This window comes from Propithecus coquereli, unplaced genomic scaffold (genome assembly GCF_000956105.1).
Source record: "Propithecus coquereli isolate 6110/MARCELLA unplaced genomic scaffold, Pcoq_1.0 Scaffold304, whole genome shotgun sequence".
Taxonomy (NCBI): domain Eukaryota; kingdom Metazoa; phylum Chordata; class Mammalia; order Primates; family Indriidae; genus Propithecus; species Propithecus coquereli.
The window spans coordinates 396,990-406,669 of NW_012148664.1; the positions used below are offsets into that span (position 1 = coordinate 396,990).

At 41.4% G+C, this 9,680-nt stretch overlaps 1 protein-coding gene across 1 annotated transcript in view; it reads right to left on the reverse strand.

Moving 5' to 3' along the window:
- The window catches only part of KIAA1456 (KIAA1456 ortholog), a 41,116-nt gene that overhangs the window by 15,455 nt on the left and 15,981 nt on the right, over positions 1-9,680 (reverse strand). The window contains exon 2 of the mRNA XM_012649817.1: positions 135-334. The gene's annotated coding sequence lies outside the window, so the exon portion shown is untranslated. The remainder of the gene's footprint in view (positions 1-134; positions 335-9,680) is intronic.

Here is a 9,680-nt window from a genome sequence, read left to right on the forward strand (position 1 = left end):
TCCAACTTACTTTCTGTCACGTTGCCAGAAATTTAAAATTATAGGAATTGGGACTAATTCGGTTTACCAAATATACACATTGCCAAAAAAACCTCGTATTACTTGAGTTGCAGTAAGAGCTGAAAGCTACTAACCTGAGTCATCTTGTGATTACAGGAAAATTACCTCTTGTCTTTGTGAATCATGGCAGTCTCCACCCCCAGAGAGTGACAGTTGTTTCTCATAACTTTCTCAATGTGTAATGTAAATGAAAACTTGGAGGAGTGAAATCAAATATCTAGGTCCTTCACATGATGAGACACTTGTATGAGTCTCTGAAGGGAACACACAGGCCCTATTAGAAAAAAGACAAATACTAAATGTCATTTTACGTAATAAAAATACGGAACCAGCTACAGCCCAGGTTGACCTCTTGTCCTGTGCATAAATTACCCAGAAAGCTAGGGATTCCAAAGAACTGTTAATATGTGGAGTGTGCCAGGATTATAAGAGTGCTTTATAAATAATCAATTCCTAAACTTTTCTGTAAAACATATAGTACTTTCTCCCAAAATTAAATTGATTGATTTCATCTTATTCCTGGGAAAACTACAAGCATTGAGAGTCCACTCTGAATCCAGGGGCTTAATTAAATGTATACTAACTATTTAAGGCGATATTACTAAATCATATCAAATCGTTCTAGTACAATTGGACTCCTCAATGTTTGCTCGTATTATCAGCTACTGCCATGTCACTCTGACAAGTGGTCCTACTTATTCTTCGTCGTTCATATTTATTTTTTTTCTTTTCCATAATAGAACTTGTCATGAAACCCATCAAAATGCTCTTAGTTACTAAAAAATAAAATAAAATAAAATAATGCATCTTGCATACCAAAAAGCACTTTGCAATACAGAGGTTTTGGGGTATAGAATGAAATTCTGAGAGATGCCTGGTATGATAGGAAAAGCCCAACGTGTAATACCTCAGGCCCCAATTGCTTGTTTGTAAATGGGGTGTCTGGACCTTAATCTAGGACACAGATTGCAACTATTTTCCCTAGTCTCTGTGTCTTTTGTTGCTCACCACCCTGCCACAAACTGTACCCCTTATACATCCAGTGGTTCTCAGAATGGCAGGGTGAGGCACATATGGCTTCCCCCAACATGTCCCCTACTCCCCACCCCACCCCAATCTTGGTCCCTATTTAAGAGTCACTGATCTGGGTTTGCTTTGGTCTTCAGAATTTACATCTACATTTTAACCCCAGACATCTCTTGGTCATATGTAGGTATATCACGTATGCCATTGACAGCTATTGACAGCCACAGAAGTTGACTTTTTAGGAAGCAAATTTAAGAAGGATTTTGAATGAACTACCTCAGTCAAAGCACCTCATCTTCCTCATGCAGTCTTAGAGCCTGTTAATTATAAAGGAGATGACATCTGTTCACCTGGTCCCCATGTCAGGCCCAGTCTTTCCACTTGGATTTGCCCTCCCAGGTCCTGCCCTGGTCAGTCACTGTCACCAGCCGAGTGGGCTGTCTGTCCACCTTTCCTTCAGGCATTAATGCCTAAATGTGTCAGCCCTCTCAGATAAGGTACTGAAGACAAAGTCTTCAATGCCTTAGTCAGTAAGAGTAGCCAATGAAAAGAAGAATTGCAGATAGTGTAGAAGACATATATGAGCTACTTGGGCAGGAGGCTTTTCTGTATCTAAATCACACCCCCAAAACACCTACACATATAACTGATTTCCCTTAATGTTCCTAAATTACAATCCAAATTTGCTTCTGTCTAAAATGTATGAATCACATCATCATCTCTAAGAAGTTGTGGACAAAGATAGAATAGGGTAGTATCTATCTAAAAAGAGTTGAATTCTGATTGAATCCTTTTACTAGATCAGCCATATTTGTATTGAAAGAAATGCATTTCTTCTCCTCTTCTCTTTGAATAAATGGGAAGCCATCTTCCAGGCCAAAAGTTCGTACTTCCAACCTTCTCAGATGAGCTGTGTGTACTTTCCTGTGAAGAGAGAGGATCAGAACCTCAAACCACAGCTCCAGGGCAAAGTCAGTTTTTTGAAAAAAAGGATTTTTTATGTTAAATTAAAAATACACACTCATCCATTCAATAAATACTAATTGGACCTCTGGTATATGTAAGGCACTAGGGATACAGACAAAACAGCCCTGCTACCCCAATTCAGGAGCCAAGAATTTAATACAGGAAACATACAAAGAAGCATAAAATGAAAATGTAGTAGAACTTTTACATTTGGGATGGATACATCCTGAGAACATGTGACTCCCTAAACTCATGCCTTGTCTGGGTAAACAGGGCTGTGGTTCACCATCAGACGAGGTATAGGTTTGAGGCTTGGCCATATTGTTTCTGTGGTACTTGAAGGGCAAAGTTAGATGGATATGAAGCTCAGGAAGTCAGGCTGGATTAGACATCATTTAAAAATCATTCAAAAATCATCATTATCTCAGGACACGGCCCAGTAGGGCCAAGAGAGAATATTAAATCAAAAGAGATTGTGCAGAATAAGAAAAGGAATCAGGATAGAACAGGAAGAATCACCAACATTAAACCCCCATAAATGTTAGTATTAGAGGACTCCTAGCCATGCACCATAGAGCTCTACTATAATTAAATTTAATTCAAGAAATATTGACTAAGCACCTACTAGGCAACAGTTGCTTTGGTAGATACGAGAACAAAAGATAATGTGGTCCCTACTCTCTAAAAGTTACAAACTAGGAGTAACACAGAGTAACAGCTGAATGACAATAGTAGAGAACAAGTATGTGATTGATGGCTAGAAAAGCACAGAGAACAAGCAATATTAGTTTTTCTAGCTCGGGGTGAAATACTTTGACTCTGAATATTGCTCCCTTTAAATAATGAAGCAAGTAAAACAGCCTCATCAATATTCTCTATTCTACAGAGAACTTCTTAATAACATGCCAGAGAGATTACAGTGGAAATGCTATGGATAGTAGCAACTGACATTTTTAATTGAAATCCTATGAGCAGAACAAACTCAGAGCTTCAAAACAACAAATTATGTAGCACTGGGAGTATATGATCCCCTCTATAATCCCACCAGGGACTACAAAGTTACCCCTGAGTAAACACGTTAAAAGAAAGCAAACAATATGAGAGGAGTTTATCTTAGGGGAGAGAGATCAGATATTCCCCAAGAATATTTTGTTTTTCTTGAAAAATTTCAAGGATTACAGGTCTATTGACTTCATTAAGAATAGGGTAGTAGCTCTAAAATCCAAATAAAGGAAAGGAATGTGATAACATCTGGGTGGGGAATGTGAGTGTGAGGCGGGTGGTTACAAGAAGACGATGCAAAAATCAGGAAACAAGAGTTTGCAGCACAATACTGATCATGAGATCCTTTACCAAAGATCGTTCCTCCACAGGCAATGATGAGGCCATATTCACTGTAACTATATTACACTTCATTTTGATTTTGTAGGTTAGAGAATGTCAGCAAAGAAGAAGAAAATCAAACAGGAGGTTTAAGAAAAATGAAAATACAGCACCCGCTCCCCCCAGGCATTCGCTGCTGGTGTCAATTTGACAAAACCAGCTCTCGGTCTGTGTTGACATAAAAGCAATAGGATCCCTGGAAGAGCAGCTTGGAAGAAGATTGTTCTGATATTACGTATGAACGGCAATAACAGAGAAAAAGTGGAACATTTATTTCTTAACCTTCTTTTCTTCAGAAAGAAGGTTTAGGGAGGATAGTGGACAAAGAATCCCCCAGTTATTTTACTGAAAAAAGATTGTTCAAGAAAGAGCTTCTAAATAAGAGTCAACTGTAAAGTTATAAATCATCTAACGATTTTCTAAGAATGGAATTCAGAGGGAAATGTGAGGATTAATTACACATTAGTGTATTTTATAAAATGTATTTATTACACAATTGATCCTAAAACAGGAACCCATGGAGTTACTGCAGGTTGAGTATCCCTTACCCAAAATGCTTGGGACCAGAAGTGTTTCAGATTTGGGATTTGGGAATATTTGCATATTCATAATGAGATATTAATATCTCAGGGATAGGACCCAAGTCGAAACAAGAAATTCATTTATGTTTCGTTTATACCTCATACACATAGCTTGAGGGTAATTTTATACAATGTTTCTAACACATTTGTGCACGAAACAAAGTGTGTGTACACTGAACCATAAGAAAGCAAACGTGTCACTATCTCGGCCACCCGATGTGGACAATCCGTGATTGTGTGGCAGCACCATCATTCCTGATTCTGAATTTATATGCTACCGATAAGCAATCATTTTCTTACACTTATTCCCATGGAAGTACGTCACAGTAAAAATATGTCATACCATGAATATAGTGAAAAAATAAAGTGTTCAAGGTAACTAAGCAGCACGGTAGCATCACTGGAATATTCCACATTGTTGTTAAACAACAGCAACAGCAGACAACGGCTGCCTTTCAGTACCCGCCTGCGAAGATGTGTTTTGACTGAAAGGTCACCGTGCACTGTATTTTTTTTAGGTGAGCATAAACATCACGAGCAGTTGAGGAACCCAGAAGTGGGTCCTCTAGGGGTGAAGAAACAATCTGCAGGATGGCTTTTTAAAACGTCTCCTCCAGAGTCAGCTGCCTCATTAGCAATGGTTTTCGTCTTAGAAATCTCCCTTTGATTTTATAAACAGACATGATTTCTTGTTTCGTTACGAACGCACACTGCTCTAGTCCCTCAATAAGCCCACCGCACATTTGCACTATGCCGTCAATGGGCACTTTTTCTGCAGTGTTAATGACATCTTCATCATCAGTACTATTAATACAAAAATACTCCCTCTTTTTCTTATCACTGTTACTCATAGTGGTAGCTGCAAGTCTTTTGGACATTTTCAAAAATATCTTGATACCATTGAGCACACAATAAGTGGGAAATCATGGTGAGTAATGCACATAGGTCTTCGTCCAATGTGGGGCATATGCCTTTGGCACGTCTGGCCCGCACACATACCATTTTATTACACTTCATGAGCATGCTTGTGTGGGAAAATCTGGGTGTGCAAGGAAAAGTATATCGCATCTGAAGGGGGATGGAAGGGCGTTTTTTCTCTTGGGGACATTGAATAAACTGTGCGTCGTGTGTCTGCGTTTTGACTGCAACCCGTTCCACGAAGTCAAGTGTGGAATTTTCCATGTGTGGCATCATGTCAGCACTCAAAAAGTTTCACAGTTTGGAGCATTTCGGGTTTCAGAATTTTGGATCAGAAATGCTCAATCTGTAGTAAAAAAATAAACAAAATCTGATTCCATATTTGAGTGTTAGGCAGAGAGATCGTGTACATACGAAGTGTAAGAAAATCTGGGCCGCAATGATCTCATGATGAGGCTCCCAGCTCTGTCTCGTTCCTCCAGCCTCTTCCCCCTGCTTCAATCTAGGGGTAGGCTCTCACCTGGCCCAGGAATTCCCACTCTTGTGGATTTCACAGTCCAGAAAAATCTCAAAGGGACATTTGGAGAACCAAAGGGACCAGCGGACTTTTTAGGTAGGTGGGTAGATGGATAGATAGATAGATTAGATACTCATATTTTAAAGCCAGTTTTACTATCACCATAATTGCATAGATGAATGGACAATTTTACTCCTATGGCAGTTGGGAGGCCATGACATCAAACCAAAGGAGAGTCCTTTAAAATTGAATAGAATTTTTGACAAACTGACTAAACCTGACCAAGCCATCTTTAACTTTCTCATGTCACTACAGATTGATGAAAACATTGTCATGAACCAACACTGGAATAAAGAACTGAGTTTTGGGAAACAGATGAATGCAAAGGTCTCTATGCCTGCAGACTCCCTGCTGTCACAGCCGTGTCTTGGGAGTGATTCTTTACATCCACTTCTTCTCTCTCACTCTCAACACTAAAGAGAAAGTCCGAATACATGAACACAGCCCCCATGATCTGACCCTGCCCACCCTCCAGCATCTTCCCTCCCGATGTCCCGCCCCAATTCTCACCCTGAGTTCTACCAGAGCTATCTGAAGCAGCCACTCAGCCGACTGTCTGTTACAATGACGTGAGGACTTTGCGCCAGAACGTAAATCAGTTCCTGGCTTCTGTCACGCAGAAACACTTGCTGTGATGAAAGAAAAAGGATTAGCTTAGTGATTTAGTTGATTTATATTCCAGCACAAGCTCTGCTCTCCCTTCCAGACTTGCAAAAACTCTGTGAGTGTCGCAAGGCACATTTGATATCTTCATGCGTTTTGCTCATCTGTTCCCTCTCTGCCTGGAATTCCTTTCTCCTCTACACCACTTAGCAGACGTAGTTACCTTTGAAGGTCTGGCTGTGTCATATTCGCTATGAAGCCTTTCCTGTCCCCCAGACAGGATCCATCCCCTGTGCTGTCTTGTGCCTCCCCTGTATTATGTAGAGACACTTTCACACTAGCACTGTGGTGGTCGTCGTTTGGTTCATTTTGGCTGTTTACCATCCAGTGGCATTTTCTACTGGGGACAGCCACATAGCATGCAGCGAGGGCGAGATGCAGGGCCTTACCTCTTACCAGAGATTCTCCCACTTTCTGTGCCCTGGTAGGATGGTACTGTGGGTTGAACAGTACCCGTTCCCCAAAATATATGTCCACATCTTAATCAATGGAACCTGAGAATCTGACCTTATTTGGGAAAAGGGTTTTACAAATGGAATCAAGCATCTCAAGATGAGATCATCCTGGGTTATTTGAGTGGGCCCTCCATCCAGTGACAAGTATCCTTGCAACAGAAGAGCAGAAGATGGAAGCAGAGATTAGAGTCACTCTGCCACCAGTCAAAGAATGTCTGGAGCCATCAAGAGCTGGAAGAGGTAAGGAAGATTTTCCTCTAGAGCCTTCTAAGGGAACACAGCCTTGCTGACAACTTCATTTAGGACATCTGGCTTCCAGAGCTGTGAGATAATTTCTGTTGTTTTCGGCCATCCAGTTCGTGGTAATTTATTATAGCAGCCCTAGGAAACTAATATAGATGGTCTGGTCATGTGACCTAGATTCAGTCGGGAGCTCCCATCCTGGACTGTGAATCCAAAGCAAGTCATTCAAAGGCAAAGGAACCGTGACCGTGCCCAGCAGTGACCATAACCCGCAGCAGTGGTGGCAGCGTCCTGGTCAGATGAGTCCTGCTAAAAGGGGTCCTCACCCTCCTTTCTCAGACTGTCATGGGCCATACTCATTCTGTAGCCTTGTTTCTCTTGATTCTGTGCAGTCCTCGTCAGATTCTAGATAATTTTTTTTTTCTGCTTAAGATATCCAGAATTGATTTCTGTTGCTTGCGATTCAAATTTTGACTAATTAAAAGAGAAAAAAAAAGTACCAGAAGTTGTCGTGGTCCTTTCCGTTCAGAGAAATATAAAGATTCCGGAAAAGCATCATTCGTTTCCAGAGTGGGAATCTGGCAGCTAATGGCACACGGTGGCAAACAGCTAACGTAACCAGTCACCTGTGGTTGTAGGAGTTAGGGGTCCAGATAGGACAAGGCTTGGGGGGTGAACACTCTTCTCACCAGAGAACAGTATAAAGGGCATGAGGAATTCAAGAAGGCAGTGAGGCATCCAAATGGGCTTAAGAAAGAGAAAACAAATTCGAAGCATTTAATTCTTAACTCAAGACACCAACTTGATTCTCTTATCTCTTGAAGCTGTGGCGCCAAGGCAGCTGAAATATAAACTCCAAGTTAGTGAGAATCTTTGGGTTGCCACATTGCTTGAATTCATAGCCTCACTGAGTATTATATGTGAATGTCAGTGCATTGCCAAGGGGTGGGGGATGGGGGGAAACTGAGGCATGAGAACAGAATGGAGAATTTACGTATGTGCGCAAAACAAGGTCCTCTTCTCTCCAGGGTGATCTTGCGACTGCCACTAGCTGAGTGCTCCTTCACCCAGAGGAAGTAACAAACCCTGAGCCCATGATGTTACACAATGCTTCAAGGGAATCAGCCTTTTGTCTGGTAGCAGGTTGATTGTTTGGGGGTACCTTCCCTCCCAGGGTGGGCAGCAAACTGGAGAAGGATCTGATGGCGTAGACGTTCAGTCTGCATTTGAACTTTGTCTTTGCCCACATGCTTCCATTAGCAACACCATCTGCTAGCAGCACCTCTGGGAGGCTCTCTAGGGAAGCTCTTTTGCTCTCAGGCTTCTATCTGGGGCAGGAGCAAGATTTTTTTTTCCTTGGCAGCTACTTTTAGAAGAAAGAGGCAAATAATAAGTTCTAAATTTTATTCTGGGGTCAGTCTATATATATTCAGCAATTATATGATCAATAAAATATTTGATAATTCTATCAAGTATATTATGCAGGGGAGTGGAACATTCTGACTCCCACCAGCTGATTCCAGAAAATCTACTAATCCATTTGTATCTCATCTCATACACTCTTTCCTCCCAGAAAAAGGATGAGGATGAACTGTCTGTACTGTTTTATAAAGCAAATCCCACCAGCTGGACACTGAATCTTACATTCTTAACAATTAACAGCTTCTCTCCTGCAATTTTCTTCCTTCTTTTCTTAATCATCCACTTTCCTCTCACTATTGGATCTTTCCCATTAGTGTAAAAATACTCCTCAATATCTCAACTTAAAAAACAACAACAACCCTCTCATGCATGACCATAGATCATGGTCTAGTTTCAGCCCTGATTTCACAGCTTCCTTTTATAGCAAAGTTCTTAAAAAATGCTGTCTCTACTTGGCTTTCCTCCCATCTGACAACTTTATGTTTATGATCTTTGAGGTGATCATAAAACATCTGTCCACCTCAGGACTGTAGTGCCACACCTAGCAAACTGTGCAGCCAAGGGAGCTATTGTCAAAAAATAAAAAGCTTTACCTGCTGCTGTCCTGGCTCATGTCCCCTTTCATGCAAGAGGAGAGAAAGAAATGCTTTTGTTTTACTAATAATACAGTGGCGTCCAAGGTTCCACTCCCCACCAACCCCAAATCACGACATCTACTGCCGAAAGGTGGCACTGCAGCCTGCAACCCTCTGCCTCCCTTTGCTACCACAGGTCACCACCACTTGCAATCTTTACTTGCAAAACTGTCACATGGAACAAGCAGGATTTGTAGGTGATTTCCTATGCCCGGAAACCTATTCTGTGGGGCTCATTCTTCTGCTGCCCTTGAATGAAACTTGGGAAGGGCCACCAATTTTTTTTCATTAATTTTCAGATAATAAAGTGCTCTCCAAATCACTGTATTCACAAAATGCTCCCACTTCTGAAATTAATATTCCCTGTGCAGTATAAAATCAAGGCTCCAAATTTCATTCCCACTTGAAATCTGGGCCTGCTGCTATCAAGAAACCTGTGATGGGAAAGGTGGAGCGTGGAGGTTTCTTCTCTTGGCGTGCCCCTCACTCCCAGCTCAGTAGCAAGTAGGGTGCAGGCTGGCAAGGAGAGGTCAGGGACCCAGAAAAGTCCTTTTCAGCCGGTACCCTTGTGAGGTGAGGTCAGTCATCTCTGGGCACAGTGGGAACTAAAGGCTGTTTTCTATTTCATGGAGTGTTTTTATGGTGCTCATGGAATGTTCCATTGGTTCTTTGCAGACTCTCATGGCAGAAGACCTCTCACCTGCAGTTTTCTTTTTTTTTTTCTTTTTTATTTCAGCATATTATGGAGGTA